At 39.1% G+C, this 16,919-nt stretch overlaps 1 protein-coding gene across 1 annotated transcript in view; it reads left to right on the plus strand.

Moving 5' to 3' along the window:
- The first annotated feature begins 4,842 nt into the window (after nucleotides 1–4,842).
- brinp2 (bone morphogenetic protein/retinoic acid inducible neural-specific 2) overlaps nucleotides 4,843–16,919 on the plus strand; it is a 218,505-nt gene continuing 206,428 nt past the window's right edge. Inside the window, exon 1 of the mRNA XM_041992672.1 lies at nucleotides 4,843–5,750. The gene's annotated coding sequence lies outside the window, so the exon portion shown is untranslated. The remainder of the gene's footprint in view (nucleotides 5,751–16,919) is intronic.

A 16,919-nucleotide genomic window follows, 5' to 3' on the forward strand; every position in this document is an offset into this window, starting at 1 on the left:
TCAACACTATCTTTGTTAGGTTTAGGGAAAAGTTAGAGTTTATTCCCCCCATAATTCACTGTAGAAGTGACAAAAACTTGTTTTGCTTTTGAATAAGGTGCATGAACAAACTTTAACCTTTTCACTGCTACCTTGGCCAGAACTCCTTACCATGCTAATTTGTCTGTGGTACCAATGGATGCTGTTTACACATTACTGGTAATCATTTAAACATTCATAAGGGAGTTTTTTTTTTTACATGAGACTGGATTATAATTATCAGTAAGAGCAAAATGAGCACCTTAGATTTTCAAAGAAGCTACCTACATTGTGTCTGAGCAAAGCACCAGAGCTATCTCCCTTTGGTTGTACTCCTGGAGAGGAACTTGAAACTTTTTTTTTCCATGACCCTATTAACTCTCGGCAGGGCTCCAGAGTGTCAATAGAAATCTGTGGAATATCAACAACTTGTAGAGCCAATTAAAGACCGAAAAATGAAAGGTAGAATCTTCATCTTTGATTGACTTGCCACAGAAAGTGTTCAAGACTGATGCACATGCTTTTGACACTGCAATGTATATGCTAGTCTCCAAAGCTAACAGGTGTTAGCAACTGATGACACAATAAAAAGAGTATTAGTAATAGTAACAGATTTTCTTTTCTTTTTTTTTTTTCCAAAACATGTTACACGTATCCTCAACTCTCTAAGAGCTTCCACTTAGACTTAATACAACTGTAACTTTTAACAGTCTGCCTGCCCCTGTTGAGATGGCTAACAGTTACCTTAGCGAAACATCAGGAGTAGCATTATACTTAGAGCCAGAGCTAACTGAAAGAAAAAATGACAAAACAATTTGCATTTAGGAAAGATTGGAAAGCCGGTTGCTTACAGTATTGATAAAGCAGCCGATGTGCTTTACTGCATCTGTAGTAAGGAATGTGGCTAAAGCATTGCTGGTAATAGTGCGTGCCTCGTGACGTGTATTATTGTAACACAAAAATCACCATGAAATTTTTTTCCCTGCTTATTATCAACATATTTCTTCTGACAACTGGTTAAAATGTTCTTGGATGTAAGTGTTTAAAGAGGGGCAATAAAATGCTTCATTAGTTCATTACAAACACACATAGGGTTGATGGCTTGGCACAGTACATCAAAGCAATTTGAATGATAATCTAAATGTTTAGTCTGAACTTAATCTTCCTTTGGTGATGTTATTTGCACATTATTGTCAGCTCTGACAATTAAAATCATCCAAGGACGAATTCTTTGCAGACATTTTTACATCCTTCCATCAAATTTGAACTTGTTTGGGTTTTTTTTTCTTCTTTTTTTAAAGCAACATTTTAATTGATGTTTTGACTAGAACAGGTGCAGCATGTACTATACAACTCCGTGATTCTTGTACGGATACATCTGTGTTCAAAGACCCACAAATGTGATATTGCTGTAATCATCATTTCCATTTCCCAATTTTCAGTGTTACAACAGCAGCAAGGAAATAATAAAAACTGAGATATCAAGCTGTGCTGCTGAGTAGGTGTTGTACATTCTAAACCCCTAGACAAAAGAAATACATACTCTGTGGATTGCAGTGAGCAGCTGTCAGCGTCTTTTTGCTCTTCTCCTATCAGGGTCTTCTGTTCCAGACGACTGTTTTAATCCCTCATTTGTTTCGTAGGGGGTTACCGCGGAGGTATGACAAGTGAAGGAATGAACAATCTGACACTGAGCATCGTGATGAGAAGACATATGTAAGCATACTTGGCTTTGAGTGTGACACCAGATGCAATGCCTTCATACTAACGATGCTCATCCCTTCACTGAAATGTTCTATAGCTGTCAGCAAGGAAGGCTTAGCTCTCCTGTTTGTGTGTTACCTGAGGTGAGAGATGTTTTTGAAAATTCTGCTTCTGTTTGGTTGATCACTTTGATACATCAAGGATGTGGTGTGTTGTCAGTAGTTTTCATATTCACCATTTATTCGCTGTATTGTTTTGCCCTTGATGCCCCTTTCTCTTTTTTGCCTTATTTGAACTGTTGCTGTTGTCAGGTTAATTTAATAAACTGCTCTACAAACCAGTTGAAGAAATGGGTTCCAGGGTCAGTTGAGCTACTGTCCACTTTGCAATAACAAGCCCTCTCCATGGTCATGTTTTTGACACCACCTGTAGGAGAAGTATAGGTGTAATTAATCACATCAACAATAGGCCTCCATTAAGTTGTCCCAGTTCCAGGATCCTGGCATTATTCATGCTGGTTTACTGACATGCTTTTCTGGGTCACTTGACAGGGGACAAGACAAAAATATTTGCAGACGTAATGGAGCAGAGCTAAACCCTTTAAAATCTGTACTTTTAATTGCATGTATTTTGCATGTCTATGTATTTAGCACACACACAAAAAAGAAATTTTAAGATGGTGGACTTTGCAGTTGTGAATGTGCTAAAATAAAATAGCCTGTTGCCTATTTAAAGCTAACAGCATCCTAGTCAAGGTTTGCACTTCAAACTAATTTTCCAAATTATTTCATATTTATAATTTTTTTCTAGTTTTTTGTTTTTCACAAATCATTCCATCTCCATGTCATGTTGTCCTCTGATCAGGTGATTGTCCTCCCAAAGCATGCTTGTTCGGCATATAATCATGCAAGCAGTCACAACTTTAATTGCCGGCATAGAGTATGGGACCTCTAGTGGTTGGAAGATGAACTGCATGTAAAAGGTGAAAATGGAATCCATGATGATAAAGGTGCAAAAAGTATTTCAGTTCAACTGATCATTTTCTAATTTTACCCATGTAGTTTTGAATTCTAATCTTAACCAAGTGCTTTAGCCACGAAGGGACAAAATAGCAACAGTGTAGTGACAAACAAACAACCTATAACACGGTTTTAGTTAGGACTTGCTGAAGTCACTCTAAGAAGCTGTAAAACTTACATACTCTTTGTGCTGAAACTAGTCCTGTTATGACTTACACTGCAGCAGTTGCTGTCTTTTAGCTGCTAGCTCACATGCATGTACTGCTTGGGGTAGTTTTGCATTTTTAAGAAGTTTTAGATGTGACTGTGGGTCAAATAAGCCATGCAAATTAATCTATGGTTGCAAATCAGAAACAGCACTGGTGGAACTGGCCAGATTTGAGCTTCTAACACTGCACTGTCTTCTAACACAAACACAGCCATCTGATTAATGACCCAAACAGAGGTAGCACAAATTAACAATTGCAAAGTAACGCTGCAAATGCGAATCATGAGCAGTTATTAGTTTCTTTTGAATTGAGAAAAATTTGAGAAAAAAACAACAGGTATTTACCCATTATGCCAGTGAAGGTATTTACTTGTATTACTTGTTAAAACCAAAAAACTACTTCTGTCTCACTGCTTTGAGAGCCTCTTGACCATTTTCTGAAATTCATTTTCTTGACTTACTCATTCAAATTAGGCATGTCACATCTTTAAAATAAATATGTAACATCTTCCTTTGACATTTCAAATAAACTGAGTGTAGAAATTCAACACTGCAAATGGCCCAGAGCAAAAACCACTCTATCACTTTCAGGAGCTGACTTTCAAGACGGTGCACCTCCTAACTAAACTGGGCCTATGGCAAGCTCAGGTTGTTAGTAAATCTAGCCCTATATAGCCAGAAACCAAATGAGTGAATGAGGAGAGAAAAGTTGAGCCATGGAGGGAGAAACATGGTAAAAGTAAGTAAAAAGTTCAAAGAGGGAAAGAGACAAAAATGTTAAAAAAAAAAAAGAAAAAAAGTCATACATCTCTTTATAGTGTTTGACATCAAAAACATAAAAAATAAAGTTACAAACGGACCAAACTTTTTGACAGGTGCCATATGAATGAAGCCACTGAACCATTATTTTTGATTAAATGTCAATTCAAGACCTTTACACATGTATATTGTTTGATAATATGCCACATTGCAACACTCTGGGTTGACTTCCTTTAGCTTGAAGAACAACCTGAAGTTGCTGCTCCTTGTTGATATTTTAAGTTTTGAAGATTAGTTGATGTGAGCCTTAAAAATAGCTGCAAATAGTTGCAACTCCTCTGAAGATGTTCCCCAGGTGCCTTCCTAAATAAAATGCTGCCTAGCTTGAGGGGACCATCTCACTCCTGGATGGCAGCTAGTGATGAATGCTTCATGTAGCTCCAAGTTAACCAAGTTCATATCGAAACACTCCCTGGAGCGTTGCCATCAATCAAAGGCTCTCCCAGGAGCTGTCAAGCACTTTTTTTATTCAACCTTCCCCTGCTACTGTGTGTGGCTGTGCCACAACAATATCCGGCCCACCTCATTTGCTCCCATTACAAAAGCGATGAGGCTGTTTCTTATTTCCCTCCTGATGCCCCTGGGCAGTGTTCAACTTGCTCTTTACCCTCCAGTCTCCCTTAAACCACTTACTTATTCATCACCGACTCAGCGAGGAAACTGCTTAGCTGACTGACACCAGATTTCATAAAGAGAAGTAGCTGAGGCCAACGGACAGGCACAAAGACAGGAGTGTTTGATTGCGCTCAGAGGTGGAGGGACATTGTCAGAGTGAATTAAAATTTTCTGGGAGTCAAAGCAGATTTTTCAGCTGAAAAATTGGGCTAAAACACTGCCAGTGAATTAGAAAGTCAAAAATAGGAGGGAGGCATTTTCACTTTCATTAGCCAGCCTATCCCTTTTGGCTGAAACACAGAGCTCAGTGCATGAACTTCCCTCCCTTACACAACCACATACACCACACACACCCTCTTATATCCTCCTCTTCTGGCCCACTCTCCCTCCTTTTTCACTTCTCTTGCATCCCACGTCTCTCATCTTCCTCTCCATCCTCTTATCCTGGTTCCCTCTCTCCGTCCTGTCTCTCTCTTCTATTCTTCAATGCGCTCACCTCCATCCCTCTCCGATTTCCAGCCAATCGCCGCCGAAGGGAGGTGTGGTTTTACAACAGTAGGATGGACAGAGCTTGTTGGGGAGATGAGAGAGGGAGAGGAGAGGAGAGCGCCTGTGAAAAGAGACGTTTCCAGAGCTTCTTGGAGAAGCAACGCCAGTCTTGACACTGAGTGATGACCGTGGCGTAGAGAGACCCTGAAAGAGGAAAAAAAAAAAAAAAAAAAAAAAAAACGCGGACTAAAACACACAGGGGCAAGGAGGGGAGGAAGGTGCTCAGTCTGTAGATACCTGCGCCTCATTGGTCAGGCCGCAGGTGCGCTGCAGCCCCTCTAAATGGAGTTATTTTGGATTAGAGGGAAGTAAGAAAAGAAGATATCCTCCTGGGATTATGTCACATTTGGTGTTTTTGAGTCTCTTTGAAAGCAGACTTTCTCACTTCTTGCACCACAACAACGACTGAACTCCCTCTTTGACTAATAAGCATAATTTCGGAGCTTTGTAAATGCGCGAACTGCTCTGTCAGACCGTCTTCCAGCGAGGATTACGCTGGACATAAATATAGTGAGAAAGGAGAATTCCTCTGAACTCCCAACTTGTGTGCTCCGACGCCACTCTTTAAACTGTTCCAGCTTTGTGCCTATGAGGAGGACAATGCCAGGATTAATGCAGCTTCCGTTCAACCTGCCCCGGAGAAGCGGGGAAGACTGAGAAGAGAAGAAAGAGAGGAAGAGGAGGAAGAGAGAAGTCGGTAGCGCTTGGCTGCCGTCCACTGCTTCGTTGGTGCTGTTGGTGTTCTCCCATCTCTTTTTACTGGATACGCAGACAAACATAAAAAGACGCGAAGGGGAGGACTGCGTTCGCACCCTGGGGTAAGTTTGAGTTTGTGTTATGCACTCGCGGAGGTGGGGTGGGGGTAGTCGGGCTTGGGGTGTATGAGGAGTTGTAAGCGTCGCTGTGCCTTTTCGTGCCATTCGCGTTTTTACGCGTAGCGCACTGTTGAGCTGATATGTACAAGAAAATACAGGCTCAGGATGGTCAGTGACGCATGATCGATCACAGATGCTGAAAGGATCTAATGGGAGGCGCGTTTGCCCAATTCATCATCGACCAGAACGGTCAGAACGGATTTATTAGTCCTCAGTTTTTTTTGTTTAATATGTGTAGAGTATGAACGTGTAAATTAATATCTGAGATCACATGTGGTTCTTTTAGATGTCACTCCTCTTTCCAAAAAGTACGTTTAAAGCGTCTTTAAGTGGATGCAGGGAAACGTGCGCTTTACAGTACGTGCTGCATTCTCACATTCTGATCATAAGCTGGAAATGTCTGTGCTTAGCTCAGTGTGATTGTGCATTTGTGCAACTTTATAACAAAGTGTATGTGTGTGTGTGTGTTTCAGAACAGAAGCATCCCATCGTTTCATTTTTCCATATAAAGAAACCTGACTTGTCCTTCAACCCCTGCTTTGCCTCATCTCACCGCCATGTGTGCTCCTGTTGTCTCCCCTCATGATGAATGCCTTCCTGCCTGCCTGCCTCTCTTTCCCACCTGAATGTCTCTCTCTGCCTGCGTGTGCGTGATGTTGTTGCTCCATCAGTCACCCCGAATGCCTGCAACGCATTGCACAATTTCTCACAAATTCTCTGAACCATGTAAGCACAGCATTTACCCGTCAGCTACTTTGTCGAGCCTGCTGCATGCGCTTGCAAGAAATCCTCGGAGTAGAGGGGCTGCTGCCTCAGATTTATACTGTGCACCCACTGTCACTGACACAAAACCTCTTTCCCTCCAAAAAAAAGGAACTGTTAAACGTATCAGTGTGGGGAAAAGTTGAATTTTCAGCTTGACAAGTGGAAAACTCAAAGCACCAAAAGAAAGTTTTTAATCTCTAAATACCATAATCATCAAATCTGCATGCTCACCTAATTACAAATAATTTACATTAATCTGTAGTGCTCTATCCATCCACATTGTATGTGTTGAAGTGAAAGCGAGATGTGCTGACAACAGACATTTCTGTGATATACTGTAGCTCTGAGAGGATGCAAATGAAAGGCTGAGTGCGTGACACTGGGGCTTTAATGACATGTTATTTAATGGCAGTAAAAATGTACATCCGTGCTGACGTCAGTACCGGACTGAAGTTCAGCCACTGATGTACGCAGAGGAAGTGGCCATTAGAGAATGTACACAAGTGGGAGTGGAGGATTTTGTCAAGCCTGACTGTAAAATTATGTAAAGCCCACAGACACAAAACTGCAGCTATTTATCATCAACATTGTAAATTGTGTTGTCTTGCTTACTCCCAGACAATTCCATCTTACAATATGCATTGAGGACAAGGCAGTATGGCTGAAACCAATTACTTGATATTAACACGATTGCTTGAGCATAGAATTGAAGACTTTGCTGGAGAGGATAAGATATCATACTTTCCCCCCCCATTTGTGTGCTCAAAAAATACTTAGTTAAAATGTCCTGCAAACCAACCAAGAAATGCTGTCTGGTAGATGCATTTTACTGTAAAATACGAACCACCAGGTCTCTATTACTTTTTCTTAAGTCCGTGTTATCCAAACACCTAAAGCCTAATATCCTGAAAATGTTACACCACACCATGCATCGTGCACCATACTACGGGAAATAGAGGCAATAGGCACCCCTCATTTTGTTGTAATTTCTTTAAGTAGTCTTTAGGAATAGTTCTACAGGCTTCTTGAAGGACTTTCCAAAGCTTTTCTTTGGATGTTGGCTGCATTTTGTTCCATCTTCAGTCAAGATGTTTCATGCTACTTAAGTAATGTTGAGGCCTGGGTGAGGCTTCGTTTCTAAGACCTGTTGCCACCTATTTTCAGTCTTTTGGCATTTCTTAGCAGCCATCCTTCCATGGAGACCATTTCTTATGAGGCTTCAGTGAACAGCAAATGGACAAACTCAAGGTCTAGATGCATCTATCCGATTCGGTATCAGGCCTTGGCTGGATTTTTTTCCCCCTTTTTTTCTTAAGGACGTTACGTTTAGATATTGTTCATCTGTAAACAGATTTTTAAGTCAGATGCTTCTTCTTTTTTTACTCCACACAACCAGTTTCCTCAAATTTGTTAAGGACGCACTGCACATAATGCTTACACACACCAAGTTATCAGTTAATAGTTAATTGGGAATCGTCGTGTGTTTGTCAAGCAGACTTTTCTTTGCCATTTCTTGTAAATGCAACAAAATAAATTATAACAGGCTATGTGTCTCTTTGATGGTAACAAAGTGGACAAAGGTTCAATGTAAAAGAACGTCTTTGTTAAATTATTTGTTATCCTTTGAGTTATGTTAGGGGCCCTTTGTTGTGTTTAATAGTTTGGTTAGTGTTTTGTGGCTTAATAAACACTTTCTTCTGGAAGCTGTCAGGTGCAAATACATGACTAAGGTAATAGAAAAGGCAACCAATGTCTTAAAAAAAACTGGGTGGGTAACTACTGGTCAAGAACCATTTAACAAATGACAAGAAAGTCTATCTCGAAACACCAAGAAATGAGGGTTAGCTTATGACCTTTGCTCTGCTTTTCTTTCTTTTCCCAGAGCAACAATAACCTTGCTTCAGTGATATAACTGTATGTTGATTCTGCTTTAATGACTGAATTCCTGGAAAAAAAACAAAAACTGAATGTACCTGCTTTGGATTACACCCACTCTGTACCAGTCAAAAGTCTGGACACACCTACTTATTCAAAATGACTGGGTATCTGTGCCCAAATGTGTTCTGTTACATAATAAACATGAGGACCAAATGTGTATAAATCCACTGAAAGCAACACCAAACGTTCCATTGCTTCCTGTTTGAATAAAATCTGCCCCACTCCTTTGGAAAACCACAGAACTGAGTGCCACAGTGTGTTGAAGCTGTATCGAGAGATGCATTAACACTGAGTTTGTTACTGGGTTTGGTCTTTTTTATGTAATATTTTGGCTATGGCCAAACAGTATAAAGCATTTTAAAAGAGGCCACATTCCCTGTGATATAAAAGCACTACACAACATTCAGTAGGGCCAGAGAATAACGGTAAAGGAAACAAAATGACCCTGGAATCGAGGGATGATCAGCTGTACCAGCATACAAAGGCACTATACGTTAGCCATCTCCGCATTGATGACTTTTTTAAATCCTGGAGGGAAAGTTAGGTAGAAATGTTTATATAGATGACAGTTCACAGCAGTGAGTAATCAGTACTTCATACCTCACATTTTTCTCCTCTTCATTCTCAACGCAATTGTATCTCGGAGCACTTATATAATATCCAGCATCTTTATTGAATCACTGCCTAAGGCCATACATTAGACCACAAATTACACTGTGTTATATGTGTAAAAGGAAACTTAGTTGTTTGCGTGATATTGTTTTGTTGCTGTTTGTTTCTTTGGCTGGGGATCATAAATCCACAATAGGTGAAATGAAACCTGTGACTCACCAGTAATCTGTTATGCATTCTCTCAGCATCGTAACGTTTGGGCAGTGCAATCAAATAAGAGCTAAATCAAACCACTTCTCATTTTGCTTTAGACCCTGTGGAATCCATTTAAAAGCCTTTGACGCTCCCCCGTCTGCACTTTCAGAACTGATGTAGGCGTGCAAAAGTACATTCCCCTGCACTGAAATGACTTATCTGCTTCTAATGATGCACGACAGAACTACATGGGCTTCAACAGCCCTGTTTCATACAGCCTCAGATTAAACCTTATGAAGATGCCAGTTTGCCATCACATAATTGTGTGGATATTTCTTCTGTTTTTTTTTTCTCTGACAAAAATCCACTGGAACCACATTCGGTCCTCCACCACAAGAAAAATTCTCATTTCTTCCGCTTTTTTCTCACTTTTTTCAAGTGTTTCTTGTTTACTGTAATCCAAGGACGGATATGCTATCTAACCTTAGATCAAGATGTTCTAAAAATCAGATTTACTGTTTTCATTGTAGGCCAGTCTGCAGAGGATTGCATCAGCTAAATGCATGCATATAAATGTGAACGCATGTCCTCGATGCATATGCTCTTTAGTGATTGACTAAAGTATATAATATGGCTCTGCCCTTTAAAATGGACTGTGAATACATTGGAATAGAAGGGCTGCTCTGTTTACTGTGCTGTGTTGGTGCCATGACAGTGGATGTTCTTCAGGCTGAGTTGATAGTATACAATTTTTTCATCCAGTCACCACTGAACCATGCAACCATACATGGGACATTTGGGTTGATGATAGCTTTAAAAAGAACAATAAGTCAGTTAATGGGGTAGTCAATTGACCGTGAACTAATTGACAGCCCTAATTACTGTAAAACAACCATCTAACGTTTGGACAATGCACTTTGATGCTGCAACTTGTTTAATTATTTTGGTGAGAGTTAGACCAGAAGAATCACCCTCAAGCTGAATCCATCAAACCCAGCCAAGCATTAAGATAAACCAGATTAGATTAATAATTTGGCACATTTACTGACACTATGGGATTTTTGGTTAAGAGTAAATAACGTTTAATTTGGAGGAGTACGTGAATTTGTTTAAACAGAACTGTGTGTGATTAGCTAAAGTATATTAGTGTATTTTACAAACTTTTCCCATGAAATCAACATTTGCTTTAAAAGATCAAAATTACTACTTTTATATCCTTATAATATTATTTACTTAAATATTTGACTTTAAAATAACCATTTTAATATTTCATTCATTCATGAAAAGTGACATTTTTACATAAAATGTGACTTCAAACATCGGTGAATGATATTAATGACAAATTATACATTTGTTTAATAAAAAAAATACAGGATCTAAGTGAAACAGTTGGGTATGATAATTAAATGTTACTTTAAGAATTCAATATATATAATAATAAGATCTTATATCATCCTTCCTGGGCCCATTCATGAATTTCATGCAATATTAAATCTTAAAATCTTCTTAAGTGTGACCTCTTCTTGGTGTTCTTTGACTCAAAAGCTCTTTTGGTTTTTGGCTGATGATGAAGTTTAAAGCAACTCTACTGAACTTTGGCAAATTCTTGCACTTTGGCACCTGCTAATGAAGGATAATTTGGTTTCGGTCTTGCATTCGGTCTCTTATCTTAGCTCTGTCCAGCTAGTGTTGAAACGTCAGTCCACTGTTGAATTCTGTCTCAATTCTTGCTGTTATTTTATCTCTTGTTTTCCTCACTTCCTCTGATAACATCCTTTGTGTTTCTTTTCTGAATCAGCCATACTATGCGTTCAAAAGGCCCATTGTGTTGAAATCCAGCTGCTGACATGTGATGTAGGGCAGTAAAGCAAACCATGGCTGTCAGATGATGCTCCGGGCTTGAACACAAAGTTGTGAAGAGTGGTTTCTCATCCTTGGGATGCTGCAGGGCAATGACGACTCCAAATATCACTCTCCTATCAAAATATAAATAATTAAAATTAATCTACTTGTTTAAAAATAACTTTCTTTTTTTTAAATGTGTAGTATATTTAAAGCATTCTCAGTTTCATTATGGGGTTCTTGTTACATTTGGTACCATAATTGTTTGTAATGTTATCATTATTAATGTTTTTATTATTAGACTTACTGTTGATTTTAGTCATGTTTGCTCAGAAGGAAATTCTATCCTCATGAAGGTTATAGCTTTCACAGAAGTGTAGTGTTCAAATCTGCTCTATGTTCAACCTTTACTTCACAGCAAAGCATTTATAAACCATAAAGGAACCCAATCTACAATTATCGACTTGTCTGTGTGTTGTTTTTATGTACGTTAGACTGTGATGTGGCAGTGAGAAATCTTTAAGCAATGTTATCAAGCTGCACAGAAAGATGCTCTTGAGCAGTGTGGAGCTCCAGTAATTGATTATTGATTGATGGAGGTACTATACTATATCTCTGCTGCTCTGAGATGGTTTGCTGAGGAGTTTGATGACAGAAGTGATGTAATTCTGTATTTCTGGGCGATATAGACTAGCATGGTGGATTTTATCATCTCTTGAATGTGTTGTGAGTCTCATGCACACACACTATCAATTCATGGACTAACCTTTTTGTTTCAAGCAAGTAAACTGCGGCTCAGTCAGAACCCCAAGATAAAGAGAAATCTGATATATAATGAGACGATATCCCCACAATACCAGCACCGCCAACAGCTCTGACACTCGTCTCTTAGACATGCCTGGCTTCAGTGTCTTGTTTAAGACTAAACAGTGCTGTGGAGTGAAAGCAGGGAGGGGCTGTTAAACTGTTTCATTCTCCTCTCTCTCTTTGTCTTTGCACAGTAAATCAAAGTGCTTGCCTTCTCTGAAAGAGAAGCCTCACACATCCTGCTGCAGATGTAGAGGGAGGGTATGTGGACAGTCAGCCTCAGTGAGAACACTGAACGCTCAATTGTTCCCCATATGTACATTAATCCTGAGCCGGGCTCCAACATGAAGTGCGACGGTCTAAATCCTTGCTGACATTTCAATCTTCACAGGGGGTAGGGAGAGTCAGGGGGCATTTGTGTGTCATGTGTTATGCATGTGGGTGGGGTGTGTTTAATACCCTTTTTACCACTGCAAAGAGAAAAAGAAACTTCCTTTTTTATTTAATCCAACGAGGATTTTTTTTTCTTATAAGCAGCTTCCAAATACTCTTATGGTCTAAGCTGTTGAGTGGTGTAGAAAAATGTGTATTATTAATAAGTTTTTCATTGAAAAATCAGTTGAGGGATTGGTCCATCCTCATATTGCTTTTGAAAATGGTTTTGTTGATGTGTTTTGTTTCAGCAGGAGTAAGCACAGAATGGCTTCTTTCTCTTCATAATTCTGTGAAGTTCAAAAGAAAATGCCTAGTAGTGTTGTTTTAACCTTTACCCAGTAATTTCTTTTTCATTTGAACATAATTCTCTAGTTTTTCTTAGTTTTTTAAATGTTCATTTTTACCTTTTTTAGTTTTTGTTTTTGGTTCTTTTCACACTTGATGGGATCAACACCAGATTTGATTTAACATACTTTTCATTCACTTAGCTGAAACATTGGAGATGTGATGTAATATCCATCCATCCATTTTCTGCCACTTAACCGGAGTCGAGTTGCGGGGGCAGCTGCCTAAGCAAGGATAACCCAGACTTCCCTCTCCCCGGCCACATTTACCAGCTCATCCGGAGGGATCCCGAGGCAATCCCAGGCCAGCCGAGAGATGTAGTCCGCCCAGCGTGTCCTGGGTCTTCCCTAGGGCCTCTTTCCGGTGGTTTGATGAAATATATAATACTTTAAGAGTTTCTTCTCTTTCAGGTCAAACTGCTGATTGAATTTACTGTTGATGTGAAAAGCAAAACAGAAGTTATGACTTTCCCTTCCTGAGGTACAGTGAATGCAGCATTTTAGCTTGAACTTTAAAAGATGGGAAGGTTATTTTATTTCTACTCAGAGCTGATGGTTTGACATGGAAATCCCAAAATCCTCACATATCTGTATGTCTCACAAGAGGAAATATATTAGAATATATTTTACATTGCTTTAGAATATCTTAATTAACAAGCCAAAGCATGGCTGCCCAAAACACTGTTGCTTCTTTCTGTGCTGACAAAAAGCGCTTAGCTCCATCAGGACACAAACTTTATCAGGATCCTTAAATTTAACTATAAGTCTCAGACTCCATGGCAGCATGCACTTCAAGACCTTAAAACTTCAGATTGCTTTTGGTAGATCCTCAAAAAAACCTATAAGTAGGACCTCATAAGCTGTGATGTTCCAGACATTCTTTGTTTTTATTGTAATGTCTCATTAATTAGGATGTGACATTACAGCTCTGATCATTAAAGGCCATGCGATGTTGAATGTAAAACTTGTCACCCAGGTTTCTGTCAGATGCTGGAAGGAGAACATTAAGGGTCGCTCAAGTCCATGTCAGATGCTGGAAGGAGGAACATTAAGGAACATCAAACCCTCTCATCTCAAAGGCAGTTAATTTTTTATGAGTTATCCTGTACCACAACCGGCTGCAAGAGAATCTCTCTCCCCACCTTCCACTCATCCACTTTCCCTTTTGCCTCTCCTCTACTTCCCGATAATGATGAGGGAAGACATTTAGTAGCGAGAAATACAATGATTATATGTTGCAGCATTGATCTGCGTATCGAGCTATATCATCTGGATTCATTGGCTCTGACATCCAAACTCCCCACATTGATTTTCACTGTTAAAGGAGATTTAACCCACCACCGCCACCACCACCCGCTCCTTCTTCCACCCTCACATCCTGCCGTTAAGCCAAACAGGTTGTGCTGCAGAAATGTACCAATTGTACTTTCCTGACCCACTTTATTAGAATTTATGTGCTTGGTGCTTGTGCAGGCATTCACAGAGTTTGGATAATACAAAGAGAAAAGAGAAGGTGAGGGCTAAGAGAAGTTGGGGAGTATGCTCACGTCCACGTTACTTTGTAGTCATGCTGCTTAATACGGTGCATGCAGGACAGGGGAGTTTGACTGTGCAAAGGAAAGGAAAAAAAAATCAAATCAAACGACACAGCTTTACCTTGTCTCTCACATCAGTAACAAACTTCTTTGCCCCTACAAAATATTTTACAACAAACGTCCTGTTTCCACCTTAGATTAAGCAGGTTGCTTCAAAGTGGAATGAAGTAGAAGGATTGGATGTGATTATTAAAAGCCTATCACCTAGATGCATTGGCCCAACATGTACAGAAAATAAAAATGAAAATAGTGCAAAAAAGTCGAGTGGATAATGATCATGCCTTTTGGAATTGAGCAACGATGAGCAAAACCAAACCTCAAAATCTTGGCTCTTCCTTCCAGTCTGTCCTCCAAAAGCTTAAACTTTAATTCATGTTTTGAGAATGAACAAATTCAAACTCATTTGACAAGAAAAAAAGGCCTTTCTTTTGCAATGTGGCCATATAAATGAATAATGACGTGTAACACATTAACGGTATTTTTCCTGTCATTGTTCTCTGAATATGCAGTTCATAAAGATAATTTCCTTTAAATTAAAGTTGTTTAAATGTCGGGCATTTTATGCAGACACACTTCACGATACAGTAAGTTTTCACAAGTCAAACATTTTGCGCTTACAGGAAAATATTAGAGGGTTTAATTTCATTTGAACAGCTTCATGGCTTCCATGATATGAGCAGACAGCATGGGTCTGTGCACAATTCAGCAAAGGTTTTGTGTTCATTATAATCCCTGTTGAAAATTGAATACCAGCAATAGTTCATCTGACTTTCTTTTGTTGTCATGGTGAAATGTGATACTTAACTCGCTGAAACTCCTCCAAATGAAGGGAGGGAAATGACTTCCAAATTACCATGCCTGTAATAATGCTAATTTATGCAGCTAAGAGGCATTTTTTTCTCTTTTATTGGCTTGCTTTCAGGGAAGTTAAAACTCCAAATTTGTCTGGCTCAGTTTGCATGCCTGATTACATATTTAATTCATGAGAAGACATTCCAAAATACCATCTAATAACCCCCCCACCCCACCCTGTTTTGGCTGACTAACCCAATACGGGCTTTGAACTTACTCATGCGTGAGATATTTGAGAAAGCGCTTACACGAACATGCTTTCGTATTTTACAGTCCCAACAGGGATCAGATGTGTGCCATTCCAGATCGGGGGGAGTTTTGTGAAATTTAGTGTTTGTGTGTGTTCCTCTGCTATCTATAAAGTGTGAAATCAATAGGAAGGCTTTTGATCTGAATCAATATTTATAAATAATAAAGCAGTTAGGGGCAGAAATACAGGCTGATACATGAGAGCTGAGAAGCAGCGCGGAGAGGTTTCAGAACAAGGACAGAATAGATTTGTGGGTAGAAAGGTAAATATTGAGAAACAAGTCTTTCATGTGGAGTGTCATGTATGATAACACACAGCGGGGTGCATGTGCCTGTCGATTTATAAGAGAAAGATTGACAAACTGTCAACATTAGCTTCAAATGACCATTTAAAGTACCATGAGTATTTTAAGTTGCAATTAACCAAGGACACGGTTTCCAAGGAGATGAGAATCACATTGATTTGCTGTCTTTTTGACTGTACTGGGTTAGCATTGGTGTCCCATTTCAACAGCAAGGACCCAGATTTAAACATTAACACAAACATGTGATCTGATCACAAGTGTTCAGTGCTAAATACAGGCATAAATACATTTTATAAAACAGATCTTTTGCTTTTCTCCTAATTTATGCAGCAAGTGAACAAAGCAGTTATGAGAAAAAAGAAACTCTTGCTCTGTCTTTTCGGTCCTGAGACTTGCCTTTTAATGGACCTTGTCCATTAAAGTCTCACAAAATTCTTCTTTCTTAAGGCTTTAGGCAGAGTAAAAAATCCGTCCAACAAAAAAACGCCAGCATTTCACTGATTTCTCCCCTAATGGAATCCCAGGTATGAAAATCAGATCAAAAGCATTAAATTTACTCGGCTGATACAAAGTAAATGTCAAACGGTCAAAAACAAAACAAAACAAAACAAAACAAAAAAACTTTACTCTGGTCAGACTTGCATAATTTTCATATTTTATGGTTCAATAGCTGAGCTACACATATCCTCACCACAGAAATCGATCACTATAGTCAAAACCAACTTTACAGTCGTTCACTATATGAAAAAGTAAATTAAAACACTTTCTTTCATACAAATATGCACAAAGACTTTTCATTAACATTATTGAAATGTTAGAAATGTATACAGTTGTTATACAGTTATTGCAATTATTAAAAGGTTAAAAAGGTTTGGTTCCACACGTTATTAAAAAGAAGGAAAGCGTATCCAGACCTGGTTATTTGGTATTTAGCTACATCAGTACAGAGAGTTTTAAACATCCAGTCTCCTGTTAACTGGACTACCACATCATTCTCGCTCTCACTGTGAGGTTTTAGACTCTGCAACCTTGAGTTTTCTGTTTTAGTTTTTGAATTCTTGTGTGATTTTGTAACTTTAGATTATTTAATAAAATGTACAGAACCTCTTTTCCTCTGGGGTTATACAGTAGATTTAATAGATTTTAGGTCTTATACAGTAGTTATAAGACCTG

This window comes from Melanotaenia boesemani, chromosome 8 (assembly GCF_017639745.1).
Source record: "Melanotaenia boesemani isolate fMelBoe1 chromosome 8, fMelBoe1.pri, whole genome shotgun sequence".
Classification (NCBI taxonomy): domain Eukaryota; kingdom Metazoa; phylum Chordata; class Actinopteri; order Atheriniformes; family Melanotaeniidae; genus Melanotaenia; species Melanotaenia boesemani.